At 39.5% G+C, this 13,236-nt stretch overlaps 1 long non-coding RNA gene across 1 annotated transcript in view; it reads left to right on the top strand.

Moving 5' to 3' along the window:
* LOC104910533 (uncharacterized) overlaps positions 1 to 13,236 on the top strand; it is an 85,040-nt gene that overhangs the window by 63,037 nt on the left and 8,767 nt on the right. Inside the window, exons 16-19 of the long non-coding RNA XR_014882826.1 lie at positions 53 to 152; positions 323 to 445; positions 8,592 to 8,772; positions 11,102 to 11,250. This is a non-coding gene — a long non-coding RNA (uncharacterized LOC104910533). The remainder of the gene's footprint in view (positions 1 to 52; positions 153 to 322; positions 446 to 8,591; positions 8,773 to 11,101; positions 11,251 to 13,236) is intronic.

Here is a 13,236-nt window from a genome sequence, read left to right as displayed (position 1 = left end):
TAATAGTTCAAAGTCTGTGTGTAATTCACAATTTTTCTACTTTGTTTTTCAGATTTCAGTTATTGGTTGCTGTGAGAACAGTTAGAATCATTGCAATCCAATTTTTTAAAGCTTCACAAGTTCCAGGAGTCTAACGCAGAAAATGAAATTTTGTGAGTATGCCCTTAATGATTCTTAGTTCCACAAAGGATAACCAAGGTTTAGGAGACTTCAGTTCTCCTCAGCTACAGCATGTAAACATTTTGTTTAATAATCGATTTTCCAGGATATTTAATATTTGTCATACCGTGATGCCTTCTTTCTCAACCTCGTGTATTTTCAGGTGGAAAGTCGTGATGTTTAAGACAATGAGCCTGCCTGGATCCCATTCAGTTGACATAGAGTCCCTTGGCAGGCAGCGAAGGTCCTGCCTTCTATTAACAGTTGTACCTGGGATGTGATAAAGGTTTGAATGTTTGATTTGTATCATTTGTCACTGTAGAAACCCTTTCTCATATCACAGAAGACCGGAGTATATAAAGTAGGAAGGTTTGTTTGGACAGGTCTAGTATCCTCTGTTATTTACAGTGCTCTGTTTCAGTGGCTTTGGGTTGACAGATCTGCCTGGGTTTAATCAACTTCCATGTTGTAAACCCTGTGCTTGGGCAGGCTGAGATGGACTGATAAACACAGAGCTTCTGCTTCTAAGCTCTATTTGCTGTCCTGGAGACCCTTTTCTTGAAATTATAGATACTATTTAGAAAGAAATGTACTTTGAGAGCATTGGGAAACTTCCTGATCACCGTTTTTCTCCACCTTGTCTTTCAAAAGAAATGTGATATATAATTCAGTATTTAAGCCTAGTTTTCCCTGCCCTGCTGGCTGGCCATTCATGTTTGATATTCTCGACATCATCCATAATGTTTCAAATGGCATGATTAGTTTTTTTTAAATTTTCTTATTCGAAGCTGGATTTGCTCTTTAGCTTCAAAATGAGGCTAATTCTTTCCTCTAATAATTGAGTCTAATACTACTGCTTTATCATTGATCCCAAGATTATGTGCCAGCTGCAATCAGCTCCTCATTATTTATACAGCCTGGCTACAAGGGTGGCAGCCAGCTTCTGTAGCTTATGATCATGTGAACTGAGAAACTTTGCAAGCATTTGTAACACTACAAACAACCACCCCTTCATGAGCATTGCTTCTTGACATGAATTAGTGTTTGCTTTTCCTGAAGTAGCTGTGGTAATGGTTCCTAGATCTGCTGTTTCCTGTAAATCTTGTATCATTGCCTCTCAGCTACATATTTATCTTCCTACGTGGCATGATGTTTTTGCAGAATATTTCCTGTCCCCCAACATTTGCTGCCTCAAACTGTGTCTTTGTTTTCCACTAGATCTCTTTTAGCTTTAGCCTGTGTACATGCTTCATCTCAGCAGTCCTTGCTGGAAAAAAAAGTGTGCACCACAAATCGCATCTAAACAAGTCCAAGGACAGAATATCACTAATGGATTTAATGTTATGCTTATCCTTTTTCACTCTTCTGGATATTGTCTACTGGTGAAGAAAGAGGAATAGGGTCTAGGAAAATTCCAGTTGACACTTGAACATACTTCTTTAGTGATGTAGTTACTGACATGGTAGCTGGTGGTGTGCAATGCATTGAGCAGATTGAGCAGATTCATTTTTAAGAGTTCAGCTGAAGCCATCTGTTGACTCTATAGTAAAGCCAACTTCATGATTCTGAGGATGGGATAAGAGATGTTCTGGCAACAATGATCCAGTGTAAACTCACAGAGGTAATTCAGATTTGTGTAAAAGCAGTAGGTTTAACAGACTGATGCTGTACTAGAATGCTTTATGTCAGATCAGATATTACTCATTCCCACAAATCCAGAACAATGAGCACTTTGTAATGTATGCTCTGGCTAGTGTGCCAAAAATACTACAGCTGATCTAAACCAAATGAGTGCTGCTGAGTGATCATGCATAGCCCTGGCATTAATGATGGTGAACCTGCAATGACAAATAATTAATAGCAAATGCACTTGAGCTCTCAGCAGAATTCATGCTGTAGGTATGGCTATTCATTTCTCCTGACCCGTGGCTAATATAATATAGGGAAGCTGGAGAATTGCAAAACTCTTTGAGCCCACACAGTTAGCATCTTCTTACTTCAGCCTTAGCCTGCAGACTTTTGACTTTGGCATCTGGAAAATGGCTGTCACTTGTGTTGTGTTTTGTTTTCTTTTTAATGTTTTTTACTTTTGACTGCTTCTGGTGTTTGAAGGTAAAGTGTCACCCACATTGGTACACTCTTATTGCCAAGATTTTCTCACTGCAGCATATTGTAGATATGTAAGACTGAGGTTGAGAGCAAACAAGATTGCTTAGGTATGTCCATTTCTTATTCCCGCATTACACAGTCCTCTTTTGACTAACTATGTGCTGCCAGATCTGTTACAAAAGCAAAGAACTTCATTTCGCATGAGTAAATATCCCTGACCATTGTCCTTTGAGAAGAAAATGTTTTTCTGATGAATTACCATCATTGCTGGCACTACCACTCAGAAAACCTCAGACTGTGGAACTGTGGGTTATTTTGGGAGGAAGTTGTTTGTTTTAAAGAAGAAAAAAAGGCAAAACGGTAATGTACAACCTTCTTTGTTCAAAATGGAGTGGGCTAGCCATTATTTTTTGGATATTATTTAAAGGTGTTACAATTTGTATGTCACTGCAGAATGAGAATTCAGGCACCATTCCTTCACTATCTTCTCCTCTGTTTAGCAGGCACCAAAGTGGTGAGAAGAGATGTTTGAATCTTTGGGATGTAGCCATTCCATTCTGTTAATCTCATACAACCTATAGTTTGGACTATGTATTAAGTATTGGGCTAACTATTAAGTATTATTTTATTGCACACCTGCTTGTAACTTGTTTGTGCTTTCAAATTGATTTGGTCTATTTCTCGAGTAGACAGAGCTTTTCTGTTTCTTTCAGTGCAGTTCAGATGGTGTGGGGCAGTATCAAAACAGGTTGTCTGAGTGAGTCCCATTCACTGTAGTAGAAAGGGAGCCACCACAGGACAACATTGCAAAGCTGCCCAAAATCCCAACTGCATATTCAGCTAAGCTGTCTCTTACAGAGCCACATATTTGTTTTTCTCTGGGCACTCCAAGGAACAGAGATCTATCCAGACACGCGCTCAGTACATGACTTAGATATTCGGAAACTATGGCCTTGTTTGAAAGCTGTTCTTGTGATAAGAGAGTAGGATACTCTCTTATATATAGATAGATAAGAGCAGTGCATACAATGTATCTCCTTTTGTTTAGGGATGGGCTTGTCTCAGTCTCTTCCCAATTCTGTCTTTACTCTGGATCCAGAATAATTCTGTGTGCTGCGAAGAAAAGGAACTTCTTATGATGGATCTGCCAGTACAAACAGTTAAAAAAAATTCTGTCTGCAACAGTCGTCTTGTCTGCCAGTAAAACTTTGAATTCTCCTAAGACAGTGTTGTGGCTTAACTTGGCAGACAGCTAAATACTACACAGCAGTTCGCCCACAGTGGGGTAGGAGAGGAAATTGAAAGAGGTGCAAGAACTCATGGATTGAGGAAAATACAGTTTAAAAAATAAAAGAAATAATAAAGAAAGCAGCAAGAAAGAACAAAAGAATCAAGTGATGCAAAATGCAATTGACCAGTGCTCTGACAGTCTCCAAGCAGCAGCAATTCCCCTGACCAGTTTTATTGTTCTACGTGGTGCCACATGGTATGAGATATCCTTCTGCCCAATTTTGGCTGTCCTCATTCAATCACCTCCCAGCTTCTTTTGCACACTCAGCTCCTTGCTGTCAGGGCAGTGCAAGAAGCTAAGAAGTCCTTGACTCAATATGCACACTGCCATGCAACGTTGTGTTATCAATGTTATTCTCATCCTAACTTCAAAACACAGCTCCGTACCAGCTACTAGGAAGAAAATTAAGTCTATCCCAACCAAAGCGAGGACAGAGAGTTAAAACCTATGTCCCAAGCAAATCAAAGAGGCTTTTTAGTTCTCCCCAAGCTATTTGCTGGTTTTTAGTCCTTTCTGCACGGAGTGCTGCAAAGAATAGTGCAAGCCTGGGATACTGAGGTTTCTTCTGATAATGTGCAAGGCAGAACACTCTTCTAGATTCTTCTTGAGCCAGTGAATTCCTGTTTGTGTTTCTGTAAGTCAGCTAATTTGTTTACCAGGCCATGGCCATGATCAGCATGGTGAGTAATAAGTTGGACAGAAGTTGTATTCTTTAATTTAATCTCTGCCATCACCTGCTGTTGTGCTAATTGGATCAGGGAAGATTCTCAGGCAGTCCCCAGATCTTTATATTCTCCAGTGTTTAGTCTTGTATGAGATTGACACTCTTTTATTAATGATCATATCCCTTAACAACTTCCTGAACAGCTGCAGGGGACAACTTAGAGTGCATGGGTTATACCACATGAAAGTGCAACTGAACTATTTAGACACTTGTCCGTAGTGACAGACTAAATTACGAAGTGTGAGAAAAAAAACAATTTCTTGTGGAACACAGAAGGGCTCCATTCGAGCACTTTATGCCACAAGCAGGTGTGAAGCTGATAGCTGATCTTTTTTACTGCTCTCTGCTTTTTGGCTATTCACAGAATTAAACAATACACAGTAGTGTATACAGGGATTTATTATATCTTCTTGTACCAAAACACCAAATTAATCGTAGTCACATATTAAAATGGAGCCTTTTCTGCAGTTCAGATGTTTAAAAAAGAAAAAAAGCTCTAATTTTGAGAAAAGAATGCCAAGAAATGTTAGGGTCATTGCAAGCTTTCAAGGTAGTACATAAAAGAGGGACTAAATGCCATTAATGCTGGAGTCCTTTGTATGGGTCATGCAACAAAGAGTTTTCTGGAGGCCTTCTCTAGCTAACTGAAAAGGTGACTAGAGGTGGTCTTGACCTCAGTGACACCCAAATTTGCCCAGGTATCAAGCCTTATTTTTTGTGGAACATTTCAAAAGCACAGCTACAGAGTCTGCTCCCCATGGAGCAGAAAGAGGTAAGTTTACTTGCTACAGAGCTCAACACTCAAAACCCACCTGGGGACAGTGTTGTGAACCCAGGCATTGCCCCTTGACCCATCCTGCCTGTAGTTTCTCAAGCTGTGCCTCAGGCAGTTCTGCATGAGCTGGTGAGCAGCTGTTAGCTGCTCCTTGGACTACAGTACAAAGCACAGGTGGATGCTTTCTGTGATGCTCAGATGATGTTTAGAGCGTCACTGTCATAACCTGCTCTGACAATGTAAGTGATTGCATTGACTAGACCCTGGGTGTTCAGCCATATTTTCCAGGTCTCCCAGCTTTTAAGAGAATGAAAGAGAAGACTGTACTTCTAAAAGAAGTGTTTATTTATTTAATTATTTAATATTATAAATAATAAAAAATATTTATTTATTTGCTTATCTAGTTTTAAAAGGCCTGAAATATCTCTTGGTAAAACCTCTGGAAAATTTACAGGCACTATTTTGTTGCTTATTTTGAGAGAAAGAAAAACATGTCCCCTGTCTTCTGAAAAGATTAATTACTCAGGGAGAGCCCAGTAATGAAAAGTGAAGTTGCTTTTGTTACAGGCCATTGGGTCCTGGACAATCATTCCTATTTTCCACAGCTAATCTCTGAAGTAAATGGTTTTCTTTCTGTTGGCTGTCAGTAGCGTGTCACTGTGCGGTGACTTGGATGTGCAAATGTTCTGGGCTGGAGATCGTGGCCTCTGCCAAGCCTGCATAGAGTGCATCTCCCACTCTTAAGCAGTTGGTGAACATGGAGGAATGCCCTCTGCCATTGTTTCTGTTCAGTCTGGAAGGAGCGAGATCAGCTCTGAGCAGACAGAGATTGAGGAAGTAGCCTCAGGTGCCCAATGACCGAGTCCTTTCTTGCTGGACTTCCTGTTCTTACTTCCAAATCTTCATTTTTTTGCAATGATTGTCTGCTCCACTACTCCTCTTGCCTTTTTTGACTTTTTCTATTTTCTTTTCCTCTGCTTAACTCTTCCTTTCTTTACAAAGTATGGCTCTAAGTCCCTGTGCATTGCAGAGGGGTTGGACCAGATGGCCTTCAGAGGTCTCTTCCAACTCTTAAGGATTCTGTGATTCTACATGTGTGTGCACATGTACAAACACATGCAGAATGTAAGTGTAAAATCTATATTCTTCCAGTAGGCACCTATGGATGACATCAGTTATCCAGATGTTTCTTCCTGATCTCAGTACAGCATGGTCTGCAGTCAGCCTCTGACTGGTTACAATGAAGATGACATCAGAGCAGTGCACACAGATTCTCTCTGGTATTTTTGTTTTCAGTGGCATGCATTTACAATTTCCTTTCTAAAAGATAGAAGGCTTCCTTCCAAGACACTGTTTCTTTGAAAATTACTGATGTCAGTGAACAATGTCTCTGTACTGATTTTCTGAGCAGCTATGCTGAGTTTTCCATGAATAATGCTCAGAATGGCTAAAGCAAAAAATCTGGAAATTTATGGTTATGTGAAAACTTTCACACGATGGCAGATTTTCCTACATATCGACAGCTGGCCCTTACTGTGTGCCCCAAAAGATTCAAGACTGCAAACTGAAGAACTGAGTACCTGGAAGTCCTGTTTTTCCTGTCCTCCAGAAGTCCTCCTTCCTGTTAAACTTACAGCACAAGTGTGCTTCGTGGATTTGTCTTCATGGACAAGGCTGGGACTACAGTTTGGCTCTGAGAAGAAAACCAGGTGTACAGACTATTTCGTGCACAACTATTTATTTCTCCTGATTTTTTTTCATGACAATTTTTCATCTTCCTTAAGAGCAGATTCTCACTGCAACAAACCGTGCAACACCTGGGCAGTGTTTTCACAGCTGATGATTGGAGGCAGTCAGAGGAACCAAACCTTGGGAATGTCACCTAGTAAAGTGCATTGTAATGCGGCACAGTTGCTCTTTTGTCACTGGTTCTTTTAGGAACTTTATTTCTTTCTCATATAACTGCAGAGCTCTTTGTAAATGTTTATCTCAGTGGTCCTTGCCTCACCTCCTTGAGAGAGCTGGCTCAGATGCTCAACACTCTCTGGAGCACATGAAGGAGCTGGATTTCATCACTGTACGTCTCAGGCTTCACAGGAGCTGACAAGCTTAATCTCTCTTCTTGTAAAGGAGTGTTTCTTGAGTTGTGACGTACTTAGGAAAAAAAGCACAGGCCTCACCTTGCACCTGAGTATATGGTAAGAAAATGAGCATGTGCAAAGCTGAAAGCAGAGTCCAGCTGAGCTTAAGAATTTAGAATAAGCAACAAGGAAGTAGCAATAGAAGAGGGGTAACAAGTCACTATCAGATGTTATATACATAGGAAGGCTGCAACAAATCTGAAGAAGGCAGCTGAAGTGACTTTGCAGATTTTCTTTAGGGGAAGCTTTTCCTTTGCAAAAGGATCACTATAAAAGAGGAACAAGCTGTGCTGGGAGTGCACTAGCAGCTGGTGCTTATTGGTCAGCTGCAAGTACAGACCAGGGTGTGCTTTGAGGGAAGTGAGCAATACAAGGTACAGAGTTTGTTGGTTGCAGTAGGAGAAGAAAGCAGTACACAAAGGATGAAGATCAGGTGAAAACATAATGGAAGTGATAAGTCAGCAAGATATTTATTACTGCAATGTGCTAAATAGTTTTGCAGGGAGAGCAATGAGATTTGTTGAAACTAGAAAGAGGTAGCTTCAGCTGTGAACGTGTAAAACAATGAAGACCTGAACCACAGCTTTACTAAAGAAAAAGGGGCTGGATTTTCAAGGCAGTTTGCAGTAAGAATGAATTGGATCTGTGTAGAACAGGTTGACACTTCTCTTGCCAGCTGTGCTCATTAAAGAGAATGCTGCTTTTTGCGATTCAGGTTGCTTCTCTTAGAAAATGAGTGAGCATTTTCATGCCTGTCATTATTTAGAATTTTTTGCAATAAATCTAATCTGATTATTTCAGTTTCCTCTGCTTTGGACCCTCTTCTTGTCAAAATTAGTTCATCTGCTGGACCCTACAAACTTTTGCAGCTTTCGTTTCACTTGTTATTCCTATGATAACCGTTATGTCAGCATAAAAGTTCTCCCACTCAAGAACTTAAAACATAAGACTGCCTAAACTGTGTTTCTCAGTTGTTATTCTTTTATTTATTTCATTACAAAAAGCAAAAACTCACACAACTCTTTGGATTTTTAAATCAACTTTATTATCAGTGAGACTGATATGAGTAAAGTTGTTGACTCAATATCACCAAGTTTACTTCAAGAATCTTACAAATTGCCATAATTTGAGTAACGATAAAGACTTTCTTGTGAGCTATAATGATATTCTCAATAAGAAACACTTAACTAATTCTGATTATTTTTTTTTATGTCCTTCCAGCTGATATCAAGGTTTGCTGAAAAAAAAAAAATCTCTCTGCAACCTTGAAAAATTTCTTAAACTCCCTTCTACAGTTGTAGAGAAGAGATATTTCAGTTACAGTCAATGTTACTGAAGTTTATCCAAGTGTACTTTTTGTGTTCTCTATTATGTGTTCTTTATTATATACAGCCCACAGTGAAAGAAATGACCTTTCACCCCTCCAGTCTGAAATCACAAGGGAAGTGAAGAGATACACCACACCAGAGGCTGACCGTCAAATGGAAGAACAGCAATCACCAGAGCTGGTTGTCTCTACTGGAGAGCATCAGTCAGGAAGGAGTTGACAACTGAGCTGCCCTGGGGAAGGAAGGTTAGATACCTTTGGCTTTTGTTTGGTTTAGTAGTTTGTTTCCTTAGCAAGACAATAACAGGCGTCAACTTGGAACCAGAACACAAAGGAACGTTTTATATTGGTATTTATTTTCAGACTGAAAGGAAATTTTACAGCCTGTTTTGATGTTTCTAGTGGTGAAAAAAAAAGAAAAAAGAAAAAAAGGCTCTCACTTTTTTGATACAGACTGGAGGAAATAAGGATATGGAGCCTAAATGTCTCATCTTCATGTAAACGGGGCTGCCAGCTCAGCCAGATGCACAGACTTCAGGAGTACAGAAATGAATTGTTCCACAGTTCGCAGAAAGAGAGGTACAAATGCAGAGAAACCAGCCCAAACCACCCCAGATTTTCTGTGTGTTCTCTCCCCTGCATGAGGTTTTCATCCAGCTGTTGGGCATTCAGTAAACTGAAATGAGGATGCATGCAAAGTTTCTTTTTATTTTTTTCCTTCCTGAAATTCAATTTCCTTCTTCCCTGCTGATATCCCACATGCCCCGCACCACCCGTTTTATTTTCTTCTCGGAAGGGTTCAGTTCTTTTCAACAGTGTCCCCATCACTACCCTCTTCAGGCAAACGCAGCCCTCCAACTGATGTGCTCCTTAGGAAGTAGCCTTCCAACAAACAAAACATTGAAACTGTGAAGGAGAGACGTGGGTGTGTACACCACTGATAAATGTCTGAATTGCACACAACCTTAATGTGTGATTTTGTTGGGATCTTTTAGCTCAGCCTTCCCTTGCCATTCCTTTTGTATGTCTACTTTTACTCATGTTAGATACATCTCTGCCCAACACACTTGGACAAATGCGTAGACACAATGCAAAGGGTTAAACCAGTAGAAGGCTGAAAGAGCAAGAGCCTCAGGGGTGTTCTATTCTGCTGATTCAAATCTATCTTAACACAAAACCTTCCTAGTGCTTTTCTTTTGCTTAAAGATTGAGCTTGGAAGAACAGTAGGACAGTATCATTAGGCACAACATCACAAATGTAAGCTGAATGAGTCATCGCAAAGCAATTGAAGTTGCTGGCTTTGAAGTTTGCAAATACAATACATAGAACTGGATGCACTTAGGTGTTCCCTGGTCGTGGTGGCTGACTTAGTAAGGTTTCAACAAGAAGGAAAGCAGCAAATTTTGTCTCTTCGGCTCTGTTTTACTACTAAAGTGATTATATTTTACCACCTACAAAAAAGAATAAAATGATTTCATCCTACTTTAAAATTTCCTTTTGTGATAATGCTTGAAAAAGCACCGATAACAGGCTGTGTACATAGTACTGCCAACATTACTGAGTGCTGCTGTCTCTTCTTCTCACCATTTGTTGATTTGTGATTTATGAAATGAGTGAGGCAGGAATAATCTGTGTACAAAACTCAACAGAGTATGGCTTTGATCTGTGATCAGCACTTATTATCAAACTCATTAATAATAATGTGAAGTTTCAGAAGCAGCTTTTTAATGGAATTGTGTCCTCAGAATGAGTTACCATATATTTTCCCTAACATCTAAATAAGTCTGCCACTCAACAGCTGCAAAAATGGGACTTCTTTCTTTCTCACTACCTACTCATTAATATGTGGAAAGACAACACGGGACCTTTCTTCGTCTTTCACATTGAATTGCAGCTGGACAGAGATTCAGAATGATGAAGGTGGGAACAGAGAAGTGTCAGAACAACTTGTTTTTTTTTACCTTCAAATCAGGCAGGCTACAGTTGGGCTCCCTTATTTTCATCTAAGGGTAAACAAAAGTGGGATGATACCATGGCAGGCAGTACATCACCAGTGCAGAACAGGCCACAGAGCAAAAAAGTTGTCTTACTGTTCTGCAACTTTAGCACTGTTGAGGAGTGTGGGACTATTTATTTATTTATTTATGTATTTATTTATTGAGTGCTATCAGCAGGACTGATGGAAATTAATTTTTTAGTCCTAAGGTGCAGGCAGCTTTTCAGCTTTCCCACATAGTGTAATGCATTTTCAGTAATGCTTGTGTTTGCTAAGGGGAGGATATAGGAAAGGGAACATGCACGTATATAACTTACTGTTCTGTAAGTGCTAATTCAATTTGTTTCTCATTTCCTTCGTTATATTAAGACAGATCTACGTTCCTGGAATTCTTGTAGTCCATATAAAATCCCAAATTATCTATAGCCAAATCCATGCTCAGGATACCCGCGATCACAGTCCTTGTGAAAACTTGTTTCGTTTTATACCAAGACACTGTCTTTGTACTGATTTGAAGAAATACCTAGGCGAACAAAAGCTTACTAATCTCACTTTCTCAACTTTTTTTCCTTTTTCAGCTTCTCAGAAATAATTTTATCGGGGAGAATAATTTCAGTAAACCTGGTATTCAGAGTTGCTGAAGATTTTGCTTTGTTTCATGAGAACATCATACGGCATGTGCAGGACAACTAGAGGATCTGACCCAGCCAGCATGGGTTCATGAAAAGTAGGTAGTCAGCAGTTCCAGGGAGGTAATTAGCCCTTCTGTACTCAGAACTGGAGAGGTCTCATATCAAGTACTGTGTTCAGTTTTGGGCCCCTCACTACAAGAAAGACACTGAGATGCTGGAGCATGTCCAGAGAGGGGCAGTAATGTTGATGAAGGGTCTGGAGCACAAGTCTTATGACTTGTGCCAGATTCAGAGAAGAAGAGAGCTCAGGGGAAACCTTATCACTCTCTACAAAGACCTGAAAGGAGGTTGTGGTGAGATGGGGATTGGCCTCGATTGAGATTGCCCAGGTGACAGTGATAGGATGAAACATAATGGTCTCAAGATACACCAGGAGAGGTTAAGGTTGGATTTTAGGAAAATATTCTTCTCAAAAAGAGTGATGAGTTGTTGGAACAGGCTGCCGGAGAGGTGGTGGAGTCATTTTCCCTGTAGGTGTTCAAGAAACATGGAGATGTGGCTTTGAGGGACATAGTTAGTGGGCAATATTGGTGGTGGTGGTGATGGGTGGGTGGTTAGACTCGATGATGTTAGTGGTCTCTTCCAACTTTAATGATTCTATGATTGTATGATTCAATTGGGTAAAAAATAAGAGTATCATTTTTTATCTTCATTAGATGGATTTGGACTTGCAGAGATTACATAGAAAAAATCTGAACATAATTTCTCCTTAAGTGCACCATAGCTACTGATACTCACATTCTGCATTCTGGATGAGAAAAGATTTCCCATTTGCCATTATTACTACAGCACTCCTGCCAACAGAACAACTGCAGCTCTTTTCTCTCTACAGCAGTTGTAGTGTATGCAGCAAAAGCAGGACTGTAACATAAATGTATCAAAAACCACACTTCAATTTAATTACCTATTCTATACTGATTCTGTGAGAGGGAGAAAGAATTCACTGTTGCTTTACTTAAATATATCAGATTGGAGCAGTAATCTTGAAAGTTCCTTTACCTTGGATTTAAAGCATGCAGGAAAGACCTGTATCGTCCCTAAATCAGCAGTCCACTGGCGGAAAGAGACTGGTTCCACAGGAAAGATTCAGCGCTGTAGTAAAAATGTCTCAAGCTATTAGATTTTTCTGCTATAAAAATAGAATGTCTTAGAATTGTGCTGTTATCTTAACTTTTGCCTCATATGCGACTGATATATGGAACTTAATTGGGAGAGGAGGAGTAAGTTTAGAATGTGTTCTGTTTTGGGAAGGTGGGAGAAAAAGAGCACTGACCTTTTGAAGGTCCCGTAAGTTGTTTGCAGTTTATATTTGTTTGCTTTTATATTGTGCAATTGTACTTGACCGTTTTTAACCCCATCAGAAAAAAAAAAAAAAAAAAAAAAAAAGGAAAAAAAAAAAAAGAATCTGGTGTTCTTACTTTCTTGAAGGAATATATTCCTGTAGGAGTTGAATAAGGGCTTAAAATCTCTACTTACGTTTAAATTCTCCCAGTTTTCTGTGTGGGCTTTGTACCACTCCCTGTATTTTCTCAGAGAACCTATTCTAAGTTGGTTTCCATTTCAAAAGAACTATCATATGAAAGCACCATTCCTTCCTTACTAAATATTTCTTGGAAATCGTATTCCTAAATTACATAGGCAAACCTCCACAAGAAGATAAATCCTGTCAGAAATCAAAGTCATGGAAATGGCATCTCTGATAAGTAGCATCTGGGCAGGTTACTAAGTAATACAAAGGCAGTCATACAGTCACAAGTCCTTAGGAAGTGCAGTTGACAAGAAAGTCAGAAGTAAAGAACAGAGAAGCCATTTGATGAACATTTTTCCAGCTACAACCTGCAGTACAAAATTCTCTTGTTGCATATCTTCTTTTCAAAGTCTATTTTATATAGTGTGTGTGTATATATATATATATATATTTGTAAGGTATTGGGCTAGGCAATAATTGGTACAAGATAGCTTGGCACTAGTGAATAGTGTCTGAACAGTGAACAAAGCTCTCTTTTGTTTTTGTTTTTTAA

This window comes from Meleagris gallopavo, chromosome 4 (assembly GCF_905368555.1).
Source record: "Meleagris gallopavo chromosome 4, MGAL_WU_HG_1.1, whole genome shotgun sequence".
Lineage (NCBI taxonomy): Eukaryota > Metazoa > Chordata > Aves > Galliformes > Phasianidae > Meleagris > Meleagris gallopavo.
Note: the sequence above shows the minus strand (reverse complement) of the source record. Positions and strands in the feature narration are given on the sequence as shown.